Source organism: Rhodnius prolixus, unplaced genomic scaffold (genome assembly GCF_049639745.1).
Source record: "Rhodnius prolixus isolate KJV_2025 unplaced genomic scaffold, Rpr scaffold_9, whole genome shotgun sequence".
NCBI classification, from domain to species: domain Eukaryota; kingdom Metazoa; phylum Arthropoda; class Insecta; order Hemiptera; family Reduviidae; genus Rhodnius; species Rhodnius prolixus.
The window spans coordinates 5,868,997-5,895,079 of record NW_027411604.1 but is presented as its reverse complement, the minus strand read 5'-3'; the positions used below and the strand labels follow the sequence as shown (position 1 = coordinate 5,895,079).

The following is a 26,083-nucleotide window of genomic DNA, read 5'->3' as shown; positions in this document are numbered from 1 at the left end:
AAGGTAGTGGGGTAATTCTACGAGGTGGTGGCTATTAAATAACGAGTCTATTGCTATAAAACATTTTTATCCAAATAGGAGTCTATGGGCAAATTTCCTTATAGAAATATCTTGAAGGTATATGGTTACTCTACTTTTCCCTGCGAACTGGAGGGGCTTAGTGCTCAACTTTTTTTAAAAAAATAAATAAACCCGAAGATGAGCTTACTATGCAAGCTTATTACCATGATTAGTTTGCAAAGCGTTAATAACTCCTTCCTCTTTTATCCTGACGACAGCAAACTTTATAAAAAACGCTCAAACAGTTGCCAGAAATCAAGAAATAAACTTAGGTGAGGTAATGGGTTCAATTCCTCGGTCTTAGGCCTTGGATTTTTATTTATTGAGGAATTTAATATGAGGAATTTAAGTGTAATGTAAGTGTGATAGTCGTCTCCGTCCAAGACACCTAATTTGGTAGTTGGACGTACAGCACTTCGATAAAAATAGGCATCGCTTTACATACTTTACTGAGACCATGAGGTGGTGGCTATTAAATAACGAGACTATTGCTATAAAACATTTTATTTGTAATTTAAACATTTTCAGTTATTATCACCTTCAATATACACCCCTCCCCTATCCCTACAACGCTCCATGCGAATTTACCATTGTTCCGAAACAGTGCTGGAAGTCTTTTTCTATGAGCTCCTGCATGACGCGTACCGCTTTTTCTTTCACACAGCTTCAACGGACTGAAATCATGATCCTTTTAATGTAGATTTGACTTTGGGGAACAGATCTAAAGTGACATGGGGCCAGGTGAGGCGAATAAGGCGGATAAGGCCTAAAACCGGGATGTTGTACTTGGCTAAAAAGGTTGTCTTGACAGACAATGCAGTGTGAGCTGGCGCTTTGTCTTGATGGTGAACCCCGTGACTTGTTCTACCACAAAGTCGGGTCGTTTTTTTTTCCCTTACTGTTTCACGGAGTTGAGCAAGCACCTCCCACGGTAGTAATGTTGATTAATTATAATCGGATATTTTCATCCGTTTTGGACGTGGAATGGTGACCCAGGCGGTCATCATCTCCGACGTCTTCTCGGCCATCTTGGAAAGGCTTAAACCACTCAAAAACTTGCGCACGTTTATAAACATTCATCGCCATAAACTTCTTTTAATAAAAGATAAGTTTCAGTAGCGGTTTTACCAAGTTTTGATGTGAAATTCCACCGACAATTCATTGCTCTACTACATGTGTAGTATTATGTTTTGCGGCAAAACGAAACTAAAACCTCTTACACAAACACGACAGGTTCCGGTCAGACAGATTTCTCTACAAAAACACGTGAGACGCTGTAATTGAAAGAGAAGGCTTTACGCTGCACAGCTGTCGGTCGTTAAGATTTGGCGCATGCATAGTTCTTCTGTAGCAGCATCAGTCTTGTTATTTAACAGCCACATCTCGTATGTACAATATTAAGAAAAACTTTTTATTTAAATTATAATTTTTGATACTTTTTTGCACCATATTTTATATCGGCTTTAAAAAATAGTATTTTGTATTGAGGTCAACGGAAAAATGATTTCCCCTTTTTTTGTTTTTAAATTCCTCATCTATTACATTTTCTCTTTGATAAAACTTTTGTCCTGCTCTTCATTCTTCTCCCTTTTCACCCATTATTCTCCAGCCTTTCTCCGCTGATAAATGATTGCCTTTTTTTTTTTCCAAACTATACGATCCCTCATTCAGCCTTGTCGATTGATTGTGTGGGCACCGTGTGAGTCCAATAACAGATTTTCAATATTAAAAGCGTCAAGAGCTTTTTTTTCCTGGAGTGACAGGACACTTTTGGGAAAGTCCTGCAGGAGTGTCGCCATCCCCTCACTGGTTCATTTTAATTAAATTGTATCTAAACCTTTCAAAAGTCAATAATTATTAAAGAAAATGTAAGAGGAAGGAAAAATGGATACATTTTAAAGGAAATTAATTTTTATTCTTCTACCAGAAATGGAAGTTTAAAAAAACCATCCTGAAATTCTTTTTCACCAACATTCTTTGGATTTACTATCCAACGTTTAATTGCTCTTAACATAAATATGAATGATGTCTATCCCCTTTTATGTTAATTCGTTAATCGTATTAGAGAACATCTTAAACTCAGTGATAGATAGTTAGATAAATATCCTTATTATAAGTATGTACAATAAAAAAATACACGAAGTGCCAATGAACAATACATTATAACCTTCATAACAATCGTATGGGGAAAGCTTAAGATGTGAAAGATACAGAATACAGGGAAAAAATGAAGGAAAAGCATGCAGCTAGTGTAGAATAGTAGAGGAAGGATGTGTTTTAAGTCTTTTTCTGTCCTGTAGGGATCTGTGTTGCGACAGAATGGGTTAGGATGACTGTACAGAGTGGAAAAAGTGTTTCAGCAGACCATTTTGGATATATTGGAGTGTACCGAGGGGGATAATGGATGCAGTCTCCATGGAATGAGTCAAACTCCAGTGTTTCGTTGGCAAAGGATAGCGTAATGTAAGATGGAAGGCTCCTTGCTGAAGGCCTGACATCCTAAGAAATTCCTAAACGAAAGAAACATGGAGAACCGGGATAGAAAGGGATAATATAGAGTACTATTCAATTCTTTGCTTTAGAAGATTTGAGGAAGCTGTGTTGCCGCAAGGATAAGAGGCAATCTGGGGATGATAATTGAGAAAAAAGATATCCTTGAATAGTTTCCGAGTATTTACAAATAAAAAGCTCCACCAGGGCTTTAAACGTTTAAGCCCTCATCCTTAATGCTTGATATAAAAATAAAAGTGATGATGAAATGTGCACTTCTTCTTGAAATGGTAAGCAAGGTTGAGTAGCCTGTGTAGGTACTGTCATGATGATGATGAGGAAACGGCACTGCACGTGTTGAGTGACAGTGCGAGGGGCTTGTCTCGGTCCTCGGTGAAGAAAACCCTAGGTCTGAGAGCTTTACCCAGGAGGAGCCGTTCTCCAGAATTAAGAGTCCAGATTAAACGGACGGGTGAGCTTTAGAGTATTCGGGGGGGGGAGCCACAATAGATCCAAAGGGGTCGCGGTGGCCTAGGCCTTGTTATTGGCCGCCCTACTGGAATCTAAGCTAACCTTAATGTTGAATAGGCTTTATCAGCGTTAAGTGATCCCAAAAAATATGTGAAGACAATTTGTACATAATAGACTAGGACGAGTAACCTTCTTTAACGCAAACTCTGCAGATCTCCTTCTTAGAGTAAGTAAAGTAATGTAATCGCCTACTTTTTTTCAGGCGGGGCTTAACGTCCAACTACCAGAATTAGGTGTCGTGGACGGAGGCGACTAGCAAACATACTTTACTATAAATTTCTTTTATTAACCATTAAATAAAATCCAAGGCCTAAGACCGGGAATCTAACCCAGGTACCACAATACATATTAGCTTTGCAGGTCCCGCCTCCTTAGAGTAGGTTAACTGTTGTGATTCCTACGTTTAGAAAGGGAACATAAAGAAATAAATATTTTTATTTCTTGACTTCCCTTAATTTTAAAAAGTTTTTTTTTACTTCCGGCTACGATTACGTAATATAAGAGGGCACCAGCTTATTTCTATCATTTTTACTCTTTTACATTACACACTCTTTACGACGCACATCTCCCTACAAACATTTATTTACCTATCCCCTCTTTCTCAAATATATCCTTTGAAAAGTCAAGAGAGATTCAAAGAAATAATTTCTTTCTTTGATCTTTTGAATTAAAAATTAAGAGTACCTGGCGTTTACCTCTCCAGTTATGGAGCAAAGCACATCCTTAAGTTGTTATTTTAGCTGCATTGTAGACAGCAGCAGAGTATATAGAGTCGCCAAAGAGGTTTGTTTTTTTTCATAAAAATAAAAAGTGGAAATGTAAAATAGCGGAAAAGCAAAAAGCAAAAAGCAAAAAGCAAAAAGCAAAAAGCAAAAAAAAAATTCTTTTGCTTTTATTTCTAATTTAAAGCAAAGGAAAACAAGCCAAAGAGATGCATTATATATATAAATGAAAATACAAAAAAAAAAGAAAAGAAAAAAACCTCGCCTCCATGCAATCATTCAGAGTGCAATGTGCATTGACTGACTGACATTCAATATGAAGAGTATTTCCGGCGATAAAGGAAGTAGAAAAAAAAACAAGAAAACTTTGCATTTTAAGAGCAATAGAGAGAAAAAGGAAATTTACGTAATCCCATATTTGCGTAATTAAATTTTTAATATAATTATAATTTGCCCCAATAATAATAATTGATTTCAATAACTACATTTGCCAGTTTAATGCGAGTTATTTTAAGTCGAATTCTCTATAACTTATAGAAATCTATTCATTAAAGGGGATTTTCGGTCATCCAACTTAAGTGGCTTAAAAAAAGAGCGATGATTTAGTAGCAAGTTATTATTAAATTAAGTACTATTATCTCAACTAAGTGAACAGCTGGTATTCTTCTAATTCTTTGCACATTTCTTCTTTTGTTTTTAATGTTTATATATAATTAGAAGCTTAATAATATTGGTTTAGTTTTTCATTTTATGAGATATTTGAAGTTATGTATTCATTTTCATTTTTCTGTAAAACACAACTCCTTGGTTGTAAGACACAATGTATTTCTAAGCGATAAATAAAAGATAGAAGGATGGAAAAAGCCTTCAAAAGTATTTCAGTAAGTTCGGAGGATTGTCTGAACTTATTCATCTTCTTTAACAAAATGGCATTATAAACTCTTTGAGGCACACGATTTTAAAGAAAATAAAAGCCCTAGTTTCACAGAATTTCTTTTATTATAAAAAAATGGAACTAAACATTCATTTCCATTATTTTACAAATGTAATCATCCCTCTCAAATAATCATCACTCTCGAAATAAGAAAAAAAGAAAAGAAAAAATTAATACCATTTCAATAGTCCTTTTTTAGTGTGCGGGACACTGGTATTGTATAATACCACTATGCAACTAATGCTTTACATGATGTTCATTCAAACACAACTTTTTACCACGAACAAAGCGGAACTTTGCAGACAGTACAGCGTTTGTCCTTCAGCGCGCTGTTCCTTGAAATGTTTAAGCTCCATGTTTTGACCCAATTTTTTATAAACAATATATGAATTAACAACAGCTGCATCCAAATAATAGAACCATTTTGTACTATCTCGGTCAAGTTTATAATGAATATAAAAATTATTTCACTTATTTTCGCATTTACCATTGGTGCATAGCACTGCCAACTGAATGAAAAACTTTAAATAACATATTAAGCTGTATGTATGAATAACTTCAACTTTTCGAGTTGGGTTGAAATATATCCCACCATACAGCAAAAGCTAAGCAAAAGGTGGGACAGTTTTTAACCCACCTAGCCCCAAAGAGTTAACCTGGAGGCGATGATTCTACAAGACAAAGATCAGGCGATGTCCATTCGTAGTACTAAAAAAGAAGGTATCAAGGAAATCTCATATTAAGTCCAATAGTGAACGCAAGAAAAGAAGAAATAATACAACAAGAAGTGCCCCTTGTAAAGGGGGGAAAATGGACTAGATATTTTCACAGGGATCTTGGTATTCTTACGGGTTGCCTGCAAACAGAAAACCTGACTCACAAAATACCTTCGTAGGGCCTGCAGTGATACTACGTTGATGCGTGCAACTATTTTGGGCTTAGCGAGAACCCATAGGCAAACTCGAGTTCATCATCTACACACTCACACTTGTAGACATACTACGCACTAACAATAAAACACTTTAGGGAGCTGTAGTACATCACAAATTTGGGCAAGCATTGGATTTAGTAAGCTTTAAAGTTACTCATTTTAACAATCTTAAATCTGAAGTAGAAATAGTTTCGTCTAACAAGGTGAATCCACTCTGCAAAGAGGTAGAAAAGAAAAATTACCTAGTAAAACCTCCTTAACTATTAATTTCTACAATTAGGGTACCAATGGTCACCTCCAGGTATTGTTTTATGTTTTGAGTTTTGAGAAGTTTAATCCCGTTTTTTGTTTACGCGATCGTTGCTCGAAGTACTGAGCAGCAAACAAGATAGACGACATTGGGTTAGTTTCTATGTGATAGTTACTTAATAAACAAGAACTTAGCAAACTTATTTTTATCTAAAGAAGCACTAATCAATTTTTTTAAAACGGAAAATGAAGATTGTAGCAGGGAAAAAAGTTTACAAGGACGCAGTTACAATGGGCACAAGATGAAAAGCTGAAGATAACCGAGTGAAATGGAAGATGCATTGTGGTAGGGAGGGGGGTCCTTCAGAGAGCCGTAGAGTGGAGGGGTGGAGGAAAGGAAACACAATTCATTAGGATAGAGAAGTTTGAAACACACTTCCTGTGCAGAGCGGGGACAACCGGCCCAAGGGATCATTGAAAAATAATTGAAAGTGCTGCTGGAGGAACTGTAGGTCCCCCTGTATAGTAGTGAGAAGGGGGGGGAGCTTTTGCTTCTAGCTAGGCGCAGTTAATTTCCGACAGGAAATAAGTATGACGTAGATAGAGAGTAGGAGGATGAAGCAGAAGTACCGGACAAGGAGAAAGAATGATTGAATAGAGAAAAGGCGCGCGATAGGGACGGACGGGTAAGGGGTTAGTTATGGTACTGGTAATGCCGCCAAAAACCTTTACCCGCCCTTTACACCAGACTGGCCAACTCCCCATCACCAATCGACAAGAAAAAGAGCTCGATCTCTTTTCCACTCAACTTTATAGCACAAGTTAGCAATGGTCCATACTTGCTTTTCACTTCAACTTTTGTGTCAACCCAACCGGATATCCAACTGACTGGCGTTTCTCTTATTTCTCATATGATATTTTACCACCTTCATACGCACGATAAGAGGATTTTTTTTTTTTGTAAAAACGCCAAATTTCACCAAAAAAAATTTTCTCCAAAAATGATTCAAGGTTCCCTCGATTTCGAGACAGTGGTTTGAGAAAACAAAGTAGCTCAAAAAAACGTTGAAAACCAAAACGTTGGGTTAGAAATTTGTGTTTCATCAGAGGTTTCGACTGCAAAATAACGTTCAAAAACACCTCATTTTTTAATATTTCCAACAAAATCGCTTAAACGATTACGTTTTAAAATGGTTAAGTCTGCAGAACTGCATAATTTCGATGATTTTATTACTTCGTAGCACGCATTTTTATTATTACATCACTGATTTCAGATTTTTATCCATTATCAGAGGGGTAAATTAATCAGTAATCTTGCTTTCAGCAATGATGGATGGTATTGAAGCCTCTATTTCAGCATTCCTCAGCAGGTTTAAACCAGGAACCAAATTATTTTTCCCTCCACCGTGGGACTACATGCTACTTCATCTTGTAGCCCACGGATTGCAATGGTAAATCCACTATTCGTAGATGCAGGTGCACTAATCTGCATACTTGTTCATAAAAAATGTACAGTCGAACCTCTCAATAACGGACAAGGCGGGGGAAAAAGTTTCATAATGAAAAAATATGTTGTTTTTTTTAAACATCTATTTATTGTTTAATATTAATAGATTTAAAAACGTACATAATTATTTAGCTAAATGATATGCATCAAATTTTTCGTAATTATCCAAAAAATTTATCAAAAAACTACATATTATTGACTTAATTAATAATTTTTATAATAATCATCACATTTATTCATAACAATAATAATTTATGGTAAAATTACTATCATCTATTATTAGAAAAATAGAACAAACCTTTCGGCAAGTTGACGATGGCTCGATTTGGATCTTCCAACACATTTATTTTCTCTTCTAGAATTACCCACTTTCGTTTGAGAGAATATCGGAAAAAGTAATATTGTTCGCCCAAAGTAATATTGAAAAATGATTAAAATGGTACAAGATGTATGAGCTTATATGGGAAACTTTAGGAAAAACCAGAAAATGAGAAAAACTTGAGAGGGAATAACTATTTTTATCACCGCGTCAAACGAACTTGTTAATAATAAGGTGGTCGTTGGTGGGAGGTGAAACATTTAATCCGTTCCCCAAAATCAATGTCCGCGGTCGCTATGTAGAGTGACCGTTAGACGGGAGGTTCTTTTATATAGAAAGTGTATAGGGGTAAAACGGGGAAATCCAAAAACTGTCCGTAAATGGAGGTGGTCGCTAGTGAGAGTGTCCTTTATGGGAGGCTCGACTGTATATCTTTTGTATTTTTTTTTAGTTAATAGGTAAACCTCTTTGGTCAACTTTAAATCTTCATATTCCACCTACGTATTTCATATTTTATCCATGAGAAACTGTATCATTACAGCCACCAATCCATAGTTCTTACTGAATGCTTTGTTCTTTCATCCGGGTGTTAAAGACCACTAAAATCATACAAGTCAACCGGTCAGCCTTACTGGAGTAATACATTTGGCAGATTAAGCCGAGAGAGCAGATCTAGAAAGCCAAAGAAGCTAAAAAACAAAAATAAACAAAGACCAAAACAGGAAACTCCCAGTTACAAGTTGGTTGAAAGCTCCCAAAAGTTTTAATGCTGTGAATATAACATTAGTCCGGGGCTTCGTTCTCTTTGCAGCTGTCCAACTCCAATACTCCTGAGTTCAGTGGCTTGGATGCTACTTGATTGTTGTATATAGAAGTCCTATACAACCTTTACCATTGCCAATTCTATCATGCTTTCAACCTCCCCAGTAAACTGGGCCAAGAGGGGTGGACAAGTAAGAAAACAGATAGGGAGAACAATACTACTCCCCGGTTGAGGAGTAACTGCAGGAAGGGATGAAATAGGGTAGACGTAGTTGTTACGCTCTTGCATTAGCTGCTTCGAACCAGAACCCTAGTGTACCATATTAAAAGTTAGGTTTGTTAATCTTCTTCGGATGAAGCTTCTTCTTTTTGTTTTATTGTTTCTCCTCCAGCCACAGCTTTTGTACATCCCCAGTAAAGGCATTAAGGGCCAGCGAGCTTTTTCTTTTCTAATTTACTTTATATTTTTAGATAATGGAAAAGCAGAATTGGAGCAATAGGAAAAAAAAAAAAAGTAGGAGATTCTTTCCATGATACACAATTTTTTAGCATGGAGTTTCCATGACATGAAAAGTCAGTCAGAAAAGTTTATTTCTAGATTTCCTCTAAAGGGATTTTCCCGAAGTTTTTATTTTGTTTTTCGTTAAATATACATCAATCAAGTTTGTTTTTCCGGGGTAAAGGGGGCGACTAGGTTTTAAAAAGTTTTCCATTGAACTACCGTAGAGTTACAGGGATCCAGTAAAAGATATTTTAATACTTAAAATGTAATTAATAAGTTTTCTTTTATGGAAAAATTAACTACAAAAAAAAGAAAGAGGAAAACTTATGATTAATTTGCAATCTTGAAAGATAGAAAGAAAATAAATTTATTATCCAGGGACTATTGGTCCCCTTTGTGTAAATACATGTACAATTTGGAGGCCCTATTGGTTTTAGTCTGTATTTTAGATACTTATTTACAAAAAAATAGGTAAGTATTTACAAAAATAATAAAATTAAGGAAATAAAAGCATTCAATTATTATTTCGGAGGAAGCTGAGTAGAAATGAGATAATTGAAGAGAAGGGATTTAAAGATGGAAAGGATAGGAGCATGGCGGACAGATGATGGTAAGGAGTTCCAAAGAGAGAGGTAGCGCGAACTAAGAAAGATCTGTCGAAGGATGAAGTAGGATGTGAGGGAATATAGAGATCAGAGGAACGAGATCTAGTATTACGAGAATGGCTCGAGGATTTGAACTTGAAGAGTTGGAAAATATAAGATGGTCTCTTTGAGATTGGGATAACTTGGAAAAGGAATGAAGCCCAAAAAAAGTACTGGCGGTGGTAGACAGGGGAAAAGCCACTTCAACTCATCGAGTCTCTGGGAATGCTGAAAATAAATCGTATAAAGTTTAAATCCTCCATCCATTCCCGTAACACTAGATCTCGATCATCTGATCTCTATATTCCCTCTCACCGTACCTCATCCTTTGACATATCCTTCCTAGTACGTGCTACCTCTCTCTGGAACTCCTTGCCATCATCTGTCCGCCATGCTCCTACCCTTTCTATCTTTAAATCCCTTCTATTCAGTTATCTCCTTTCTATTCAGCTTCCTCCGAAATTCTAATTGCTTTAATTTATTTCCTTAATTTCTGCTGTTATTTTTATTTTCACTTTTGTAAACACTTATTTATTTATTTATTTTCTGTTTAATCACAGGCCAAACAGTTAAGGCCTCTATTCGTTCCTGTATTTATTCTTAGGGGACAATTGTCCCAGAATAATAAATTTCTTTTCTATTTCTATTTCTATTTCTATAAAGCAGTTCATGGAGGCGCTTCGAGATCACCGAGAAATACCGGCCATACACTAAGGCAACCAGAGTCGAAATGGTAGGGAAAACAAGAGAGGAAACTAGGAATTGCCGGGTCTTAATTGGTGACGGGAACTATTAAACTGCTTCAGGATGTGGATGGAGCGGCTTTGAGATTTGGGAAACATGGTTCTTCTAGGATAGGTTTTGGGCAAAAAGTGTTACCAAGGTTTTTCACAGAGGAACAATATTTTATTGGGGTATTGTAAAGGAAAAGATTAGGGACGAGGAGCCAATAAGGAGTGAGTTGGAGCCAATAACAATTGAATATTAATCTTAAGTGCTCGGAAGATTCGCCTTCCGTTTCCATACAAGATGTTAGTGATACTCTAAAGAGTAATCAACTGCTTTGGCACCTCTACGCAAGAGAATTGTTAGAAGGGGGATAAAGAGAAAAGAATTTAGGAACTGATGATCATTTTTGGTCGCTAAGAATTTGGATGAATGAGGCGCAGATGGAGTTTGGCGAAACTCTTCAGCCACTTCTGCAAGCCTTACAGGGTGTGACGAATGTTTTTGATTGATGCCACAGGCTTGAAGGAATTGATTGGCGTAAAATACTGGCAACTTCTGAGTTATGATGACCACATACAAAAAAAAAAGTTATCAGGTGCCTTATCGGTTACTTCCGGTGTTAGTTTATAATAGAAAATCTGCATGAATCCATATTTCCTCTAAATTAGCGTTGTAAGGACAAAAAAAAAACAAAGCATTTATTTTTAGATGAACAAAATTAGCCGATAAAAAAAATAAGTTATCCTAAATTATTCTAATTTAATAAACTAATGGAACATAATGAAAGAATCAGTAGAGAATTTTATTAAATATATTGACTTTAGGGCTTTTAAAGGCAAATTCAGGGATAATACGCATTATGCAGATAAAAGGGTCAGACCCAGCCAGTATGGAGGAGAATGGCTAACACCAACTCCTAAAAGCAAAGCATTACCAGTGTGGCCACCACACCGGAGAGGCCTCTGGGATCTCCTCACTCTCTCTTCCGCTTTGGTCTAGCTCCAAGGTCTTCTGATAGGCGTGCGGTCCTCCGAGTTATCCAATTAATAGTCGTAACAGTGTCCGATCCAAGGATGGTCCCCGCTTTTAGGCTTCCTGTTACAACGGGCCGGGGGGGAGTTGGTGGTGGTAACTTACTAGCCGATCTGGTGGAGTTTCTATCCAACTTTTCGAATTTGAATACTTCCAGTCTCCGTTGGAGAAGGGTTTAAAGATGGTGTAGGGCGACCGTAGAGTGGCGGGTGGTAGTTTAGGCTAGCTGATGACCACTACTAAGAGTCATCCCCTCTCACAACCCCTACTCAACACACTAGGGTCTAGCGAGAAACTAGTGGTAAGGGGGTCTTTAGTAATTTTGTGCTCCAATAATTAGGCAGAAGTAGGGTATAAGCCTCGACGTGCATGAGTATTCAGATCACGTGACCAACTCTACACATAACTATGCTAGTATTTGGTTAACACTTTAGTAGTTATATTTCATGACTAGTTCTGGAAATTACCTTCCCCCGTCAACCTTAGGGAACCCACACCAAGCTTCAAATAATCCTCCATCGTGTGACTTTAAATAACAAAAAAGTTAAAACCAATTTAAAAAACGTGTCAAATTTGTTAAAATTTAGTTTTTACCGGGAAACACACGTTTTAAAAGTGTCCATACAGGAAAAACCTTTTCTTTTTTTGGCAATTTGTTGGTGATTATGTGTTTTACGATACAGAATATCTCAAAGCAGAAAAAATAGTTGAAAATGCCAATATCCTGTTACGTTAATTTCCGTTTTCCATTCGGAAAAGACGTCAAACTAAATTGAAATTTTTACTAAGACAGTTTTTCCCCAAAATGAATCCAATAATTTTATTTAAAGTTTTGATTATTGGAAAAGCATATCAAAATCTAATCAAATTAAATTTTATTGTTTTTGGGTAATACGAGGGTCGTTTGAAAAGTCCATGCAAAGTCAGAGAGATAGCACCACTGGCGCGTATCGAGGTTATGTTTAGTTAGTAGCATCTCTTGGAAGAACACACACCAAGTTTCAGCCAGATCGGTCTATTTCTTTGTGTTTGGCATTCGTTTGAATCGAGGAAGTCGAGTGATTTTCAAAAAATGGACGAAAAAGAATTTCGTGTGTTGATTAAACACTACTTTATGAAAGGCAAAACGCCTTAGGAGACTAAAGAGAAGCTTGATAAACATTATGGTGACTCTGCACCTTCGATTAGAACAGTTTATAAGTGGTTTCAAAATTTTCGGAGTGGCCATATGGGCACAAGTGACGCTGAACGTTCTGGACGCCCTGTTGAGGTTACTACTCCAGAAATCATTGATAAAATCCATGATATGGTGATGGATGACAGAAGAGTGAAGGTGCGTGAGATTGCTAGTGCTGTGGGCATCTCGAATGAACGGGTACATAATATTTTGCATCAACATTTGGACATGACAAAGCTATCCGCAAGATTGCTCACGCTTGACCAAAAACGAAATCGTGTGAAGTGTTGCAAGGACGGTTTGCAGCTGTTCCAGAAGAATTCGCAGGACTTTAAGCATCGTTTCGTCACTGTGGATGAAACATGGATACATCACTACACTCCTGAGACCAAAGAACAATCTAAACAATGGGTTACCAAAGGGGAATCTGCGCCAAAAAAGGCGAAGACCGTTCCTTCGGCCGGAAAGATTATGGAGACTGTCTTTTGGGATGTGCAAGGAATAATCCTCATCGACTATCTGGAAAAGGGTAAAACTATTACAGGTGCATATTATTCATCGTTATTGGACCGTTTGAAAACCGAGCTGCAAGAAAAACGCCCACGATTGGCCCACAAAAAAGTCCTTTTCCATCACGACAACGCACCAGCTCACACCTCAGCAGTGTGGTCGCAAAATTAATGGAAATAGGGTTCCAACTCGTTTCACATCCCCCCTATTCTCCAGACTTGGCTCCCTCGGACTACTATTTGTTCCCCAATATGAAGAAATGGCTGGCGGGAAAAAGATTTTATTCAAACGAGGAGGTGATTGCAGAAACGAATGGCTATTTTTCAGACTTGGACAAATCCTATTATTCGGAAGGGATCAACAAACTAGAGCAGCGTTGGACGAAGTGTATAAGCCTAAGAGGAGACTATGTTGAAAAATAAAAAAGGTTTACCCCAAAAAATTAAGTAGTTTTTATTTTTGCACGGACTTTTCAAACGACCCTCGTAAGTCTAAGACAACAAACTAGATATAGATTTTTTTACCAGGAATACTAAAATAATAACTAGACAAACACAAAATTAACTACAAACCCATCCAAATTTATATTAATAGAGGGAGATTACTCATTTAATAGGAAACTTCTGAGTGCAGTAGCTCCACAGAAATAGTTAAAAATCAAGTTGGCCTGGACTAAGGACTCAATTACAAGTGATTTTTCTAATAAATTATTATGGCAGGAAATATCCATACTTAGGCCTTCAGCTAACTGAATTCTAAGTGGCGCAAAATGTGGGCACTCGAAACATAAAGTGAAAGAGTGAGTCGGGCTTGAACAGCTTACACAGAGTACAAGTAACAGAAGAATCAAAAATAGGAAAAGCTTATCACTTTAAGGAGAAAAAGTAAAAGAGACGCAAAAAAAAATAAAAATTTGTGTAATCCAATCAGATTTGTGACTCGTATCTGTACAGAATCAATGAGAGATCTTAACTGCTATGTACACAACGCAGAGAAGAAGAAGAAGATCTCGAAATATATGATACTGACCATGCCTATGCTTTCACGAATGAAAGAAAGGAAATGATCGAATAAATAAGTTTAGAGGCGCCTTTGGTATCTTCTCCTGGCAATATTTTTATGTACTTCAAACCGTGGTAGACTTAACTTATTAAAATAGAAGAGTGCATAAAAAGGGGGATCTAAATAGAAGGATGCTGCGAAAAGTGAAGGCAGGGATATTGAGCATTGCCAGCGTGGAGAGAGAACGTCCTGTATGCTATAATAGATTAAACGGCTATAGTTGGTTTTAGCAGGTCCCAGATCCACCACCAGTTGGTTCAGTTGTTGAGTGGACATGCGAATTTAGCGTACCATCTTTTCAAATGCGGCCTTACCTATTCACCAATCTGAGTTCAATGAGACTGTGCGGTACTTTGTAGAGGTGTGCCCAGTTTATTCTAAAACTAGGATTCCTCGTCTTCGGGAGGATAAATGTCTCCCTACCAGAGATTGTAGCATCTGGTAATCTTAACGAACTTTCTAGGTTTATTCAGTGCACTGTGGCGATTGAGTCGTCATGCTCCCTAGTGTCCTGTTACTACTTTATTAGTTTATTGTTTTTGGCGTCTGGCAAACTTTAGCCGGATTTGTTGTTTTAAAGCCCCGGTGTCTCTCATGAGATGGTTTGTGGGTGGGGAACAATGGACATTTTGGATTGCCTGCGTTCCTTCCCCCTTTTTGGTGGAACCGCCCTTCTAATACAATCAACAATCAATGCTGAAATAGATTTAACTATGTACTCAGATGCAAGGAAAAGGTGTGTTGGACTGTTGGTACTATTCTGACACTAGAGAGAGTTCGCAGGTGCAAGATCGCTGGCTGGAAGGTGAAGGTCGATCCAGTCCAAGAAAAAAAAAAATGTCTATTTAATAAATTGTGTAAACAAATGTTTCGAATCAATAGACAATAACTGAAGACCGACCTGGAATGTTATCCGAGCACTAAAAGGATTTGAAGTAGGGTGTCAGCACAGAACCAGCATTTCAAGAATCAAACACACAAGAGAGAGATGGAGAAAGGAAACGCAAAAAAAAAGAGGAGTAGTAATTTGTGTTCAATTATGTATAGAACACAAAGGAGGGTTTGAAGACAAAGGAGAGAAATTGGCAGGGTGTCGCAGGGTTGAGGAGGATTTTGGACGAGGGTAAAGGCATGGCAGCCAGGATTATTGGGTACAGGCTGGGTTTTTAAAGGGTGCGGAACTCACCCTATGTGACCTGTCGCTAATTCCTAAAGTTCAATATACTAATACTCGGATACAGAATACCCTCACACTTCGACTGACCAGCCTATTCATTTAACAAATTCTAGTTATAAAACCCGGAATACCCTTCTATATAAAAAGGAATGTGTCGCCCCAATGTGTGGTTATTCAAAAGTCTCCTATCCTACCATAGAATCTAAACATTTCCTCCATGTTTTTGAACAAAAAAAGCCGCACCTATCCCTGCTTAACATAGAAATTCCTTCTACACATTTATTATATTCCATGGGCCCTTTGATTCGAATATTACCTTTGAAGCTATTACATTATTATAATGATTGTATTCAATTATCTTTTTACAATTTAATGGAAAACCTCTACACAAAGCTGAATTAGTTATATCAGGGGGTCGCCAAACTTTTTTGATCATGGACCCTCCTCTATAATTTTTCGGAATCTCCAACAGACCCCCATAAAAGTAATTTTCAGTTAATTAAAATAAAACTATCTATTAGGTACTGTGTTTGTATATTTATTTTATGATTTTAAACATTTATTAAAGTATAATTTTATGAATTTAATAGTTTTATGAAAAATAGCTTTAATGTTGAAATTTAAATACCTTAATATTTATTAAATAATAAGTAAAGTAACTACAGTACTGTTTCTTAATTAATGAGATGGGTTTACCTGGTGTTTCTTTGCAAGGTTCGCTATATTGGGTTTGAAATTGTTTTTCCTTCGACCCCTCTGGCACAGATCGACCCCCTACTTTTGTTAAATACCAGGGGTCTAAAAGATGAAAGTCAACCGCAGTGTTTTCCAAAAAAGAATCCATTAACCTCTTGTTTTCCAGATATTTCTTTCTGAATTCGTCATATTGTTGCGAGACGAAGACATTCTATTGTAAGGGAAATCTAGTTGAAAGATATTCTTTCTTAAAAAGGAATTGGATTGAGAGTACTGGAGTTATTGGGCAGGTAAAACATCTTTTACTGGTCAGAAATCTAAAGCATCAAGGTTAATTCATCCAAAAGTTGTCCAAAACATCTGTTTAATTCTTATCATTTTCCCAAGTAAGTGAACTGCCTGAATAAGACCAAGGCATTTTATTAGCTCGGAAGTAGGTAATTTGTTATTGCCGATATGGGAATAGCAAGCTAAAATGGGATGACTGAGCAAAATTAGGATTCGCAGGTTGTTTGAGACGGATGGCAACAACAGTGGGAGAAAGATGCGTTCTTGTCGTACGCTAGAGTGGTTAATAGTTGAAAATAAAGGTGATATTCATTCACGCAAATTACGGGGAGATTTCCTTCCTTTGGCGCAGACATTTTGCCACCCGTATCTCTGCATCTGCGCAATCCGAAATCTAATAAAACTTAATTTCGAATTGAATACTAGAATTGGTGTTTTCTGTGACATGTTTTAATAGTACTTATTCCAATTTCCTGAATGAGTGCATCGTAAAGGATGATAAAGCAGTAAGAAGATACTTCCTGATGACGGTCACAAAGACCCGTTGATTACTGGAAATGGACAACTAAGCACCTCTAGTTAGTGCTTCATTCAACAACAACAAGCTGCAGCACAAGCCGAACAGCAATAACAACACAATTCACTTGCGAGTTGTGTATTGGCTTGTGTTGTAAGGGGAGGAATGGTGGATCCTCTCCTAACTCAACACAGTTCGGTTGTGGTGTTGGCAAAGTTATCCCCTCCTCAACAGCCAGCCATAGGGGGGAAAGGAAAATTCCAGCCGTTTGTCCAAAACCATCCAAACACTCCTTATTTTCCTCGGTAGTAAGGTAGCTTTTGGTAGGGAGTGAGCAAGGGCTAGCTTTATCTCTTGTATATATAGCTTTGCTAACTGAAAGTTATGTTTGTGTGTATGTCTGTGTGAGCGTACGTGTTTTGAAGTGGAGTAGCCGGAAGCGTACACATACAGGCACACACAGATACAAGGAACAGGAAGACAAGTGAACTGGAGAAAGCCAAACTTGCCACTTCTTGGTGTACCGCTCTAGGCGACGTCAATTGTTCCATACTAACAACAACAACAACAACAACATCAACAACGACAAGAGTTTCAGGACGTCCCCTTGCGCCCCCCGCGAGAGAGCTGGGTGGCTAGCTAGCTAGCACAAGGAAGAAGACCTTCTGCCTGATGGTATACAGAAGAGAAGGTATAATCTACCTTTTCCCCAATACAACAACTTCTCTCCCAAACCACCGCCAACTCTTACCACTCTAACCACCCACCACCACCATTGCCTCCACTTCCGGTTCGATGATACTACTCCCAACATGGATCACAAGGCCTTCCACCAATCTAATTACTCGCTAATGACCTGCCAACTTTAATATGATTACTGATTCCGTAGGGGATTGCTTTCCATTAACACGTTACTTCCCCTTCTTTGCTTACCGCCCCCGTCGCCGCTGTTACTACAACAACCGCCCCATTGGCATCAACGATTCTTCGAGTTAACATCGCCGCCGTGGCTGCCCCTTTACTCTCAGATTCCCATACTACCAAAACCACACTCTTACTGCATGCAATTCACTTTAAAATTACATAGTAAATTTATTTATCAGTTTTTAAAAATAATCTAAACATGTAAACACTCTTACGACTTCCGCTTTTCTTGAATCTCAAAAAACAGTTCACTTCAACTATAATTCATGTTCAATTTATGGAATCATTAAAAGTGGCCGTAAACTAGAGAATCTCTTAACTAAAGAGGCACTTCCGTTCCGCCATTTTGTTCTTAAATTAGAAATAATGGTTAAAAATTATATCCTTATTAAAAATGAATAGTTGATGTCCTTGTTTTACACTGAAATGGATCTTCAATGGAATAATGCCCTACTAAACAAAAGCTCAACTTCAACTTAAAATTTCCATTTAATTTATTAGTAGAATAAATTTAATTTTTCAATAAAATTGTAGAATTACTCGCGAGCAATGAGTAAATCAAGTTTAAAGAAAATCGTTTGAGAGGTTTTTGATAGAAAATCTACTGGATTTAAAACCTTTTCAGTTTTTTTATTTCTTTTTTTTTAAGATGTATTTCCTGTTTCCTAAGTTCCACAAGCTTATTTGTCTGGCCGGATGATGGCGACTAAAACAGATATCTCTCACATACATATAAACCAAGTTGTAAAAGAACTTTCTTTATCTTTTTTTTTTCTTGAAAAATATCAGGGATATATCCGGTAAAAATGCGATAAATGAATGTTAGACGCGATCGCTAGGTACTTTTTCTTGCCTTGTAGAGAAGGGCAAAGTAAAAAAAAATTATGAAGATGTTCTCTTTTTATTAAAAGTAATCAAAATTGCCTATTTTTTTAGGCGGGCTTTACATCCAACTACCAAATTAGGTGTCGTGGACGAAGGCGACTAGCAAACATACTTTACTGTAAATTTCTCATATTAACCATTAAAGGTATAGACCGGAGAATACAGCCTAGTACCGCAATACATCTTAGCTTTGCGGGTCTAGCCTCTAACCGCTCGGCTGCCGTGGCGACTAGCAAACATACTTTACTGTAAATTTCTCATATTAACCATTAAAGGTATAGACCGGAGAATACAGCCTAGTACCGCAATACATCTTAGCTTTGCGGGTCTAGCCTCTAACCGCTCGGCTGCCGTGGCGACTAGCAAACATACTTTACTGTAAATTTCTCATATTAACCATTAAAGGTATAGACCGGGGGAATATAGCCTAGTACCGCAATACATCTTAGCTTTGCGGGTCTAGCCTCTAACCGCTCGGCTATCGTGGCGACTAGCAAACATACTTTACTGCAAATTTCTCATATTAACCATTAAAGGTATAGACCGGAGAATACAGCCTAGTACCGCAATACATCTTAGCTTTGCGGGTCTAGCCTCTAACCGCTCGGCTGCCGTGGCGACTAGCAAACATACTTTACTGTAAATTTCTCATACTAACCATTAAAGGTATAGACCGGAGAATATAGCCTAGTACCGCAATACATCTTAGCTTTGCAGGTCTCGCCTCTAACCGCTCGGCTGCCGTGGCGACTAGCAAACATACTTTACTGTAAATTTCTCATACTAACCATTAAAGGTATAGACCGGAGAATATAGCCTAGTACCGCAATACATCTTAGCTTTGCAGGTCTCGCCTCTAACCGCTCGACTACCGTGGCGCCTTCCTCTTTTTATTAAATTATCAATTTAAACAATCATAAAAAGATTAACACCAATTTAGTTACAATTAATCCAGATTCATCTGGAGTTGGTAAACAATTGTTTATATTAAACCATTCTAAGTGGTTTCTTTGTTACATTCTTCACCAGAGAATCGGGAGCATCATTTATTTCCGCCATAGGGGCACGGTAGGTTCAAGAAGCAAGGTGGGGGCTTATCAGCTGGTTGTGGGAGCCGTTGTGCAGATTATGTCAGGAAGAGGAGGAGGAAACGGTCTCTCACCTGCTGTTCGATTGCGTTGCAATCGAGCGTTTGCGCTATGAAACCTTTGGAACGCTGAGGCTGAAGGAGATAGTAGCGCAAAAAGAACTAGTAGGGAAAGTCCTCAACCTCTTTAGGAGGGGAGGGTTCGCTTACTAGAACTAAGAAGGGGCTGGAACTATAAGTCTTCTGTGGCTGCGGTGCCGTGCCCGTCCCATCTATTATATTAATATCTTATCTTACTTATTTGTTTCACACTAAATTATTGCACACGATGCGTTGCTAAAAATTGTTGCATGAACCAAGATTATGAGAAACAAATCATGATTTTATATTCCAATTATTTCTTGTCAAATAAATATTATGGGTATTTATTCCTGAAGAAGAGTTGGAAGAGCGGAAGATGGACTGGAAGCTGCCAAAGAAATACTTTAATCTGTACTTCCACATTCTGCCAACCAAGAAGTATGAAATGAGGAGTAATATGTTCAATCCTTCCTTCATTTGAAGTATATCGAACGCAGGAATTCAGTGATCTTTGCAATTTTGAATTCAGCTTTGCAATTAAATCATTAAATTAAAGAGGGTGAGAGGGGGGGAACCATGGTGTGGGATGAGAGAGAAGTGTGCGGGTGGGATAAATTACCTTCAGGAGAACCCATGTCGAGACCTGGATAGATACCCCAACTAATCATTAATATTCAATACGCTGTAAACATGCAATAGTGATTATGGAGCAGCATTCTCTGTAGCATCCGGCTCTGAGGTCGCTGTGAGAGAAGCGGCTGCACCAGATATCCGTTCTCACACAACCACCCTACTTGTTCCTACTATCGGTTGCTCGTACTTTGTTGCTGAAGCAAGCGACTTTACTCAGTTTTAGTGGCTGCTATAACAGTGGTAAAACGTTGCTTGGAACTATTTCTGCCTCTTCCACTTCGTAAAAGGAGGAGTACGTAACAGAGAAGCCTGGGAGTTAAGCAAAGGTTGAGGGTGAGAGGGCAAAGGAATAGAGTTTGGCTCGGGTAGTGGGTGGGTGGATGGGAAACGAAAAGAGAGTACACGAAAGGGTTGCCGTTGATCCTCTCTTATGAAGTGAAGATGCTGGCAGATGGTGAATATGGACAAGGGCGAAGGGCAGCACCAGAAGGAAACTGAGAATTAAGTGTAAAGGGAAGTGGGTAGAGCGGCAACTTAGTAGGTACTTCATTAGTGCCGCCACTACAGAGCGGATATTACATCTAGGGACCTTACCAATGGTGCAGGCAGTCAACTTTGGATAAGCCCTAGGGCTTAAAACTTATACCTCACACACAAGCATGTTACACTAAACTTAATAGCAGAGTAGTAACTTTTTTTCAGGTTAAGAAACTTTTATTAGGAAAAGATTTTCAGTTATGGCATCTAACAGAGGATGCTGTGGCATCTGAATGGAAATGTGCGCCAAAAGCTGAAAAACAAAAACAAAAAAGGAATGAAATTAAGGATCATGTGGTTGGTCTAGAGCAGAGGCGTCAAACTGGTGGCCCCCGGAGGTAAATTTTTGGTGGCCCACGATGTTCTGAAATAAAATTAATATAGAAAAAAAATTGTTATGAAGAAAATATCGCTTATTGAAGATTGAGGCAATACCGTATACACCGATTCCCTTGTTAACCCTGTGAAGCCGAGTAAACACGTGGCCCAGTGCCTTACCTGGAGGGCCCAGTGGGCTTGTATAAACGCACTGTCTACTTCCGGCGACGTTTAGAAGCGATACGTCTGTCTGCCACTATCAGTGGAATTCCAGAATGATTCGATTTTAAAAGACAAAAGTTGGAATTCCCAAAATATATTCTTATTTAGGTGAGTAATATCCCAAAATGTTTGCTGTACAAATGTTTGGAGATACGTCCTTGTGTGAGCAACTACTTCCATCCAGGAAATTAAACAAAACGGCAAACAGATCAAGATTGAGACTAGATAAACATCTATCTGCCTTAATGAAGATTGTCTGTTCTCAGTCTCTGCATCCAGATGCTGGAAAACTAGAACGAGGAAAGCGCCGGCCAAGTTTCCGGTAAAAAAGTGGTTAATTTTCGTTTTGTAAAGTGTTTTAATTATCTTGTCCATATTCCAGAATCCCTCACTTCAGAATATAGATTTATATTGGCTTGTCAGATAGCAGTATTATGCATATTTAACTTATCTATTCATTAAAAGGTGAATTCAATCTAATTATATTCGCTCTATAGTAAACGCTTCCTTTCTACGTCACCAATCCAAACCATTCACAAAGACATGAAACATTCCTTTCGTGCAACAGAAGTGGCTGAAACACGATACAGAAAATTCCATCTTAGCATTCAATCACATCACAATCCCACTTGTACAACATCTTATCTTCCAGAACATTTCCAGACAACACTTCTAGGACAGTCTTAAAAGACAGTGTGGCTTCGCGATCGCGATCTCCTCTTTGATGAAGAGAGTCAGTAGAATTTAGAATGCTTTTGGAGTGTTACCGCTGGGTAACATCTCCACTCTAATATGTGTGATAGGTTGCTCATTGTTACCTTTGTTGCTTGTAACGCAATGCGTTGATTGTGACTAAATAACTGATTAAAAAATAATAATAATATAGATTTAACAAGATTTTGTAAATATGTTGTGGCCCACGTGAATCTTGCCTGTTGCTGCACCAAGTGACCCGTGGTTTAATTGAGTTTGACATCCCTGGTCTAGTAATTAACAAAGCGAGGTTTTTGTAAGTTGGAGATCACCGGTTCAAATCCAGCGTTTACCTACTTATATATATATATATATATATATATATATATATATATATTGAGGAAAAAAGAAAACAGTCAAGTAAGTTGTTCCGATCCCGTCCAATATTCCTAATTGGTAGTTTTGACGTTAAGAATCGCCTGAAAAAAGATAGACCAATTACTTTACTACTCTTAGTTAAGTTATTACTCTAGAAAAACTTCGTTTTTAGAGTACTGCATGACTCTGAAAGATAGGGCCAAAATCTGATGTGGTCTTATTAAAATTCTCAAATTTTTACTTATAAAATCGGCGGGGTCTTATTCTGCTGATTTTTCACTTCCAAAAAAGAAATTTAGATCCAAATTTTATCAACAAGAACAATGATAAGATGATAACACTTTATAGGGCACTTTGACTATCCCTTTATTATAGAAGTGCCTTTAATGTTACAAAATAAACGTTATAGGACCTCCAAATATACAATTGGAACACCATGTTTAAAAGGAAATCCCAGGAGCCGTTTTTGGGAAAACTTAAAATGAAAAATCTATTCATTAAAGCGGTATTTCCGCTTTTTATATTTCGACCAAAAACTTATTGTGGCGTCCACTAAGCTATTTATCAAAATTTGAACTTTCTTCTTGAGTTCCGGGGCACACAAACATGGACGACTGTTTTTAAGTTAAAAGAGCTAGATAATTGTTGTAAAAAAGTAAAGTAGATGTATGTTCTCAATAGATTTCATCTCTTTTATTCGTAAGAAATGCATGTAATAAAATATAACAACCTCTTTTTGTTAAGCCAGGACTTAAGGCTTGACTAAGTTGGCTAAAACAATGACATAACTAGCCAGAGTATGCAGTTAATGAGAGGCACCTGCTTCGTATTTAGTAACCGCTCCTTTAATCCTATAATGCTTAGAGGAAATAGACCGCCAGCTGTATAACAACAATAAAACAGCGCAACCAAATCTGCGGTCCTGCAGGTTTCACATGCTAAGTTTTGTTAAGTATTCCTGTTGCAGTAAACCAATTCCTCTACACAATACGTGTGCTTTAAGTTTGGTTAAAGTAGCTTTGTTCCAATACATACGGCATAAATATACAATCCAAGATAAGGGAAATGTGGTCCAGTCTAGGCCAATAGGGGCTTCTCTATTGCAGGTTGTGTTTTGAGGGCGGGAGACCAAAAGGGTTCACCCAAAATAAGCAGTGTGCCAGTGTAGGTCATCTTGCACCAAGTTATGACCCCTTAGGGTATATCCTTCTACCTAAAATCCTGCACTACTATCACGGAAAACCTGTTAACCTCCTTTCAAACTTTTCCCTTATATATGTATATAAATAATTCTACTACAGACACAAAACATATAAATCTAGCTTCCGCTATACCTACAGGAAGTGGTAAATGTTAAAACCAGATTTACCTCTAATCAACATCAACTTAACTCTAAATATAACCTCTACAATAACCTCGTTACCTTTTGAAATAATCTATAACACTTCAGTTACTGATGAAGGGTACACAAACAGGGTGACCAGAGTTATATGCTCCACCCACTTTTTTTTTAAACGGCGGGAAATTTCGAAAAAATAAAAAAACACGTATTTAATCATTTTTAGTCTAGTTTATTTTCAGTGATTGACCCATTTTTTTAAACCCTTGTATCTCGAGATACAGCATCCAACTTTTGTTTTTCAAATGGAACGTTATATTTTTTGTTGCATATTTTTATAGTATTTGAGCTCCTAAAAAAAAACAAAAAAACAATTTTTGAAATCGGTTAGGTTTTTCAAAAGTTGTGGTAATTTAAAATATGAAAAACAAATTTCAGTTTATTGTCAAAATTACGTTACTTTTTTTTAAAGAATCTGTTCAAACTGGGCACCATCAACGGATAGGCAAGCCAAAATTCTGGACTCCCACGCTTTGCTTGTAGCAGCACTCATGGTGGCGAAGTCAAGATCTAGGCAGGTTACAGTTATTCGACGTTCAGGTTGTTTTTTCTACAAACGTTTGGTGTGGAGTAGCAAAATTATCACCAATTTCAGTCATAATCTATTAATTTGCTTCTTAATGACAAGATCTCTTCTTAGGGACCAGATCATCTATAGGACTTAGACTTAAGGAAAAACTAGAATTTGTTTTATACATCTTTTTTTTTTCTTTTTTTTCCTTTGTTATTGGCCTCTTGAGCAAGCAAATCAGCCATTATTTAATTTCTTCTTTAGCATCTTGAATATTTACAGAGTTATCCTGTTGTTTGTTATAAACTCAAAGAGCTCTGTGTAAATTCTGCCATCATCAGCTGCCAGAATAGTATTTAAATTGGCAGGTAACGGACATCCCGTCGCTATCACTGCCCTCCACAAACGCTCTCTTCCTTTAGTATTATTAGTACATTCCAGGATTAGATGGTTGGCGTCTGCTATTACTCCTGAAGTACTGGAACACTGGTGAGATGTTTCCACCCCAATCCTAGCTAGATGGTGCGGCGAATAATTGTGGTTGAACCTCATTCGAATGACAGTGCTAACAAACTTCCTATTGTGGTATTTGTATTTGTAAAACCATGGTCTTTTGGGGACACTACATTGGATGGCTGTGTAAAATTGGCCTTTTCTCGCCTTTGCCAATTCGTATGTCCGCTGCTATTCTGTATAGCACTCCGCTTTTGCATAGTTTTTAATATCGGAGACCAACAGTGAGTATGGCGATGTATGTTGTAGGGAGATCGCTTCCTTGGCTTTACGATCCACGATTTCATTTCCTCTCAGACCTGTGTGACCCTTAATCCAGATTAAATGTACCGATTGCCTTTTCTTAGAATATTATTTAATAATTCGGAAGTTTTTAAGATTAAAGCGGGAGCATTATTTCCAGAATTTTGTAGTTTTTGGAGAACACTTTTGCTGTCTGTGAGAATTAACACCAGCGATTGGTCTATTGAATCTACATACTTTAAACATTGATATACAGCAAATAATTCGGCTGTGAATATGGAAGCGAACTTATTTAATTTGAATTGTAAGGAGACGTCAGCCGAAAGGTCAATCATTGCACATCCCACACCGTCTTGATTCTTAGAACCATCTGTGAAGAGCTGATATCCGTTGGGAAAAAAGCGGTGTAATTTGTTAAGAAGCAGTGCGTTGTTGCAAGAATTTGAATGGTTTTCGCTGTATTGGAAAAAGTTTGTATGAATGTTCTTAGTATTTTCCATAGAAACCAACAGCTCAAAACTGAAAACAGGGAGCAAATCATAGCGTTTTATTTCTAAGGAGAAGTGAGATAGTTGGCTGAACTGGTTTACTAATATCGGGCTCCTCTTCTTGTGCCAGAACTTGTCGGTAAAAATTCGGGCTGATATTCTGCTTATCCTTTGAATGCTGGGTTGTCTTTTGATACAGAACCTTTCAATGATAAACCGTGAAGCTAACACATGGTTATACATCGTTGATCAATTTTTTTGACCTAAATCCTTATTGCAATTAATTGATTCATGAAATTTTTGATGAGTTAATGAAAAATTAAGTAAGCTCT

General features: G+C 37.6%; 1 protein-coding gene and 1 pseudogene across 11 annotated transcripts in view; both read right to left on the bottom strand.

Moving 5' to 3' along the window:
• The window catches only part of Rbp6 (RNA-binding protein 6), a 1,109,038-nt gene that overhangs the window by 481,407 nt on the left and 601,548 nt on the right, over positions 1-26,083 (bottom strand). The window lies entirely within an intron of this gene.
• Positions 22,656-26,076, bottom strand: LOC141454229 (uncharacterized; annotated as a pseudogene).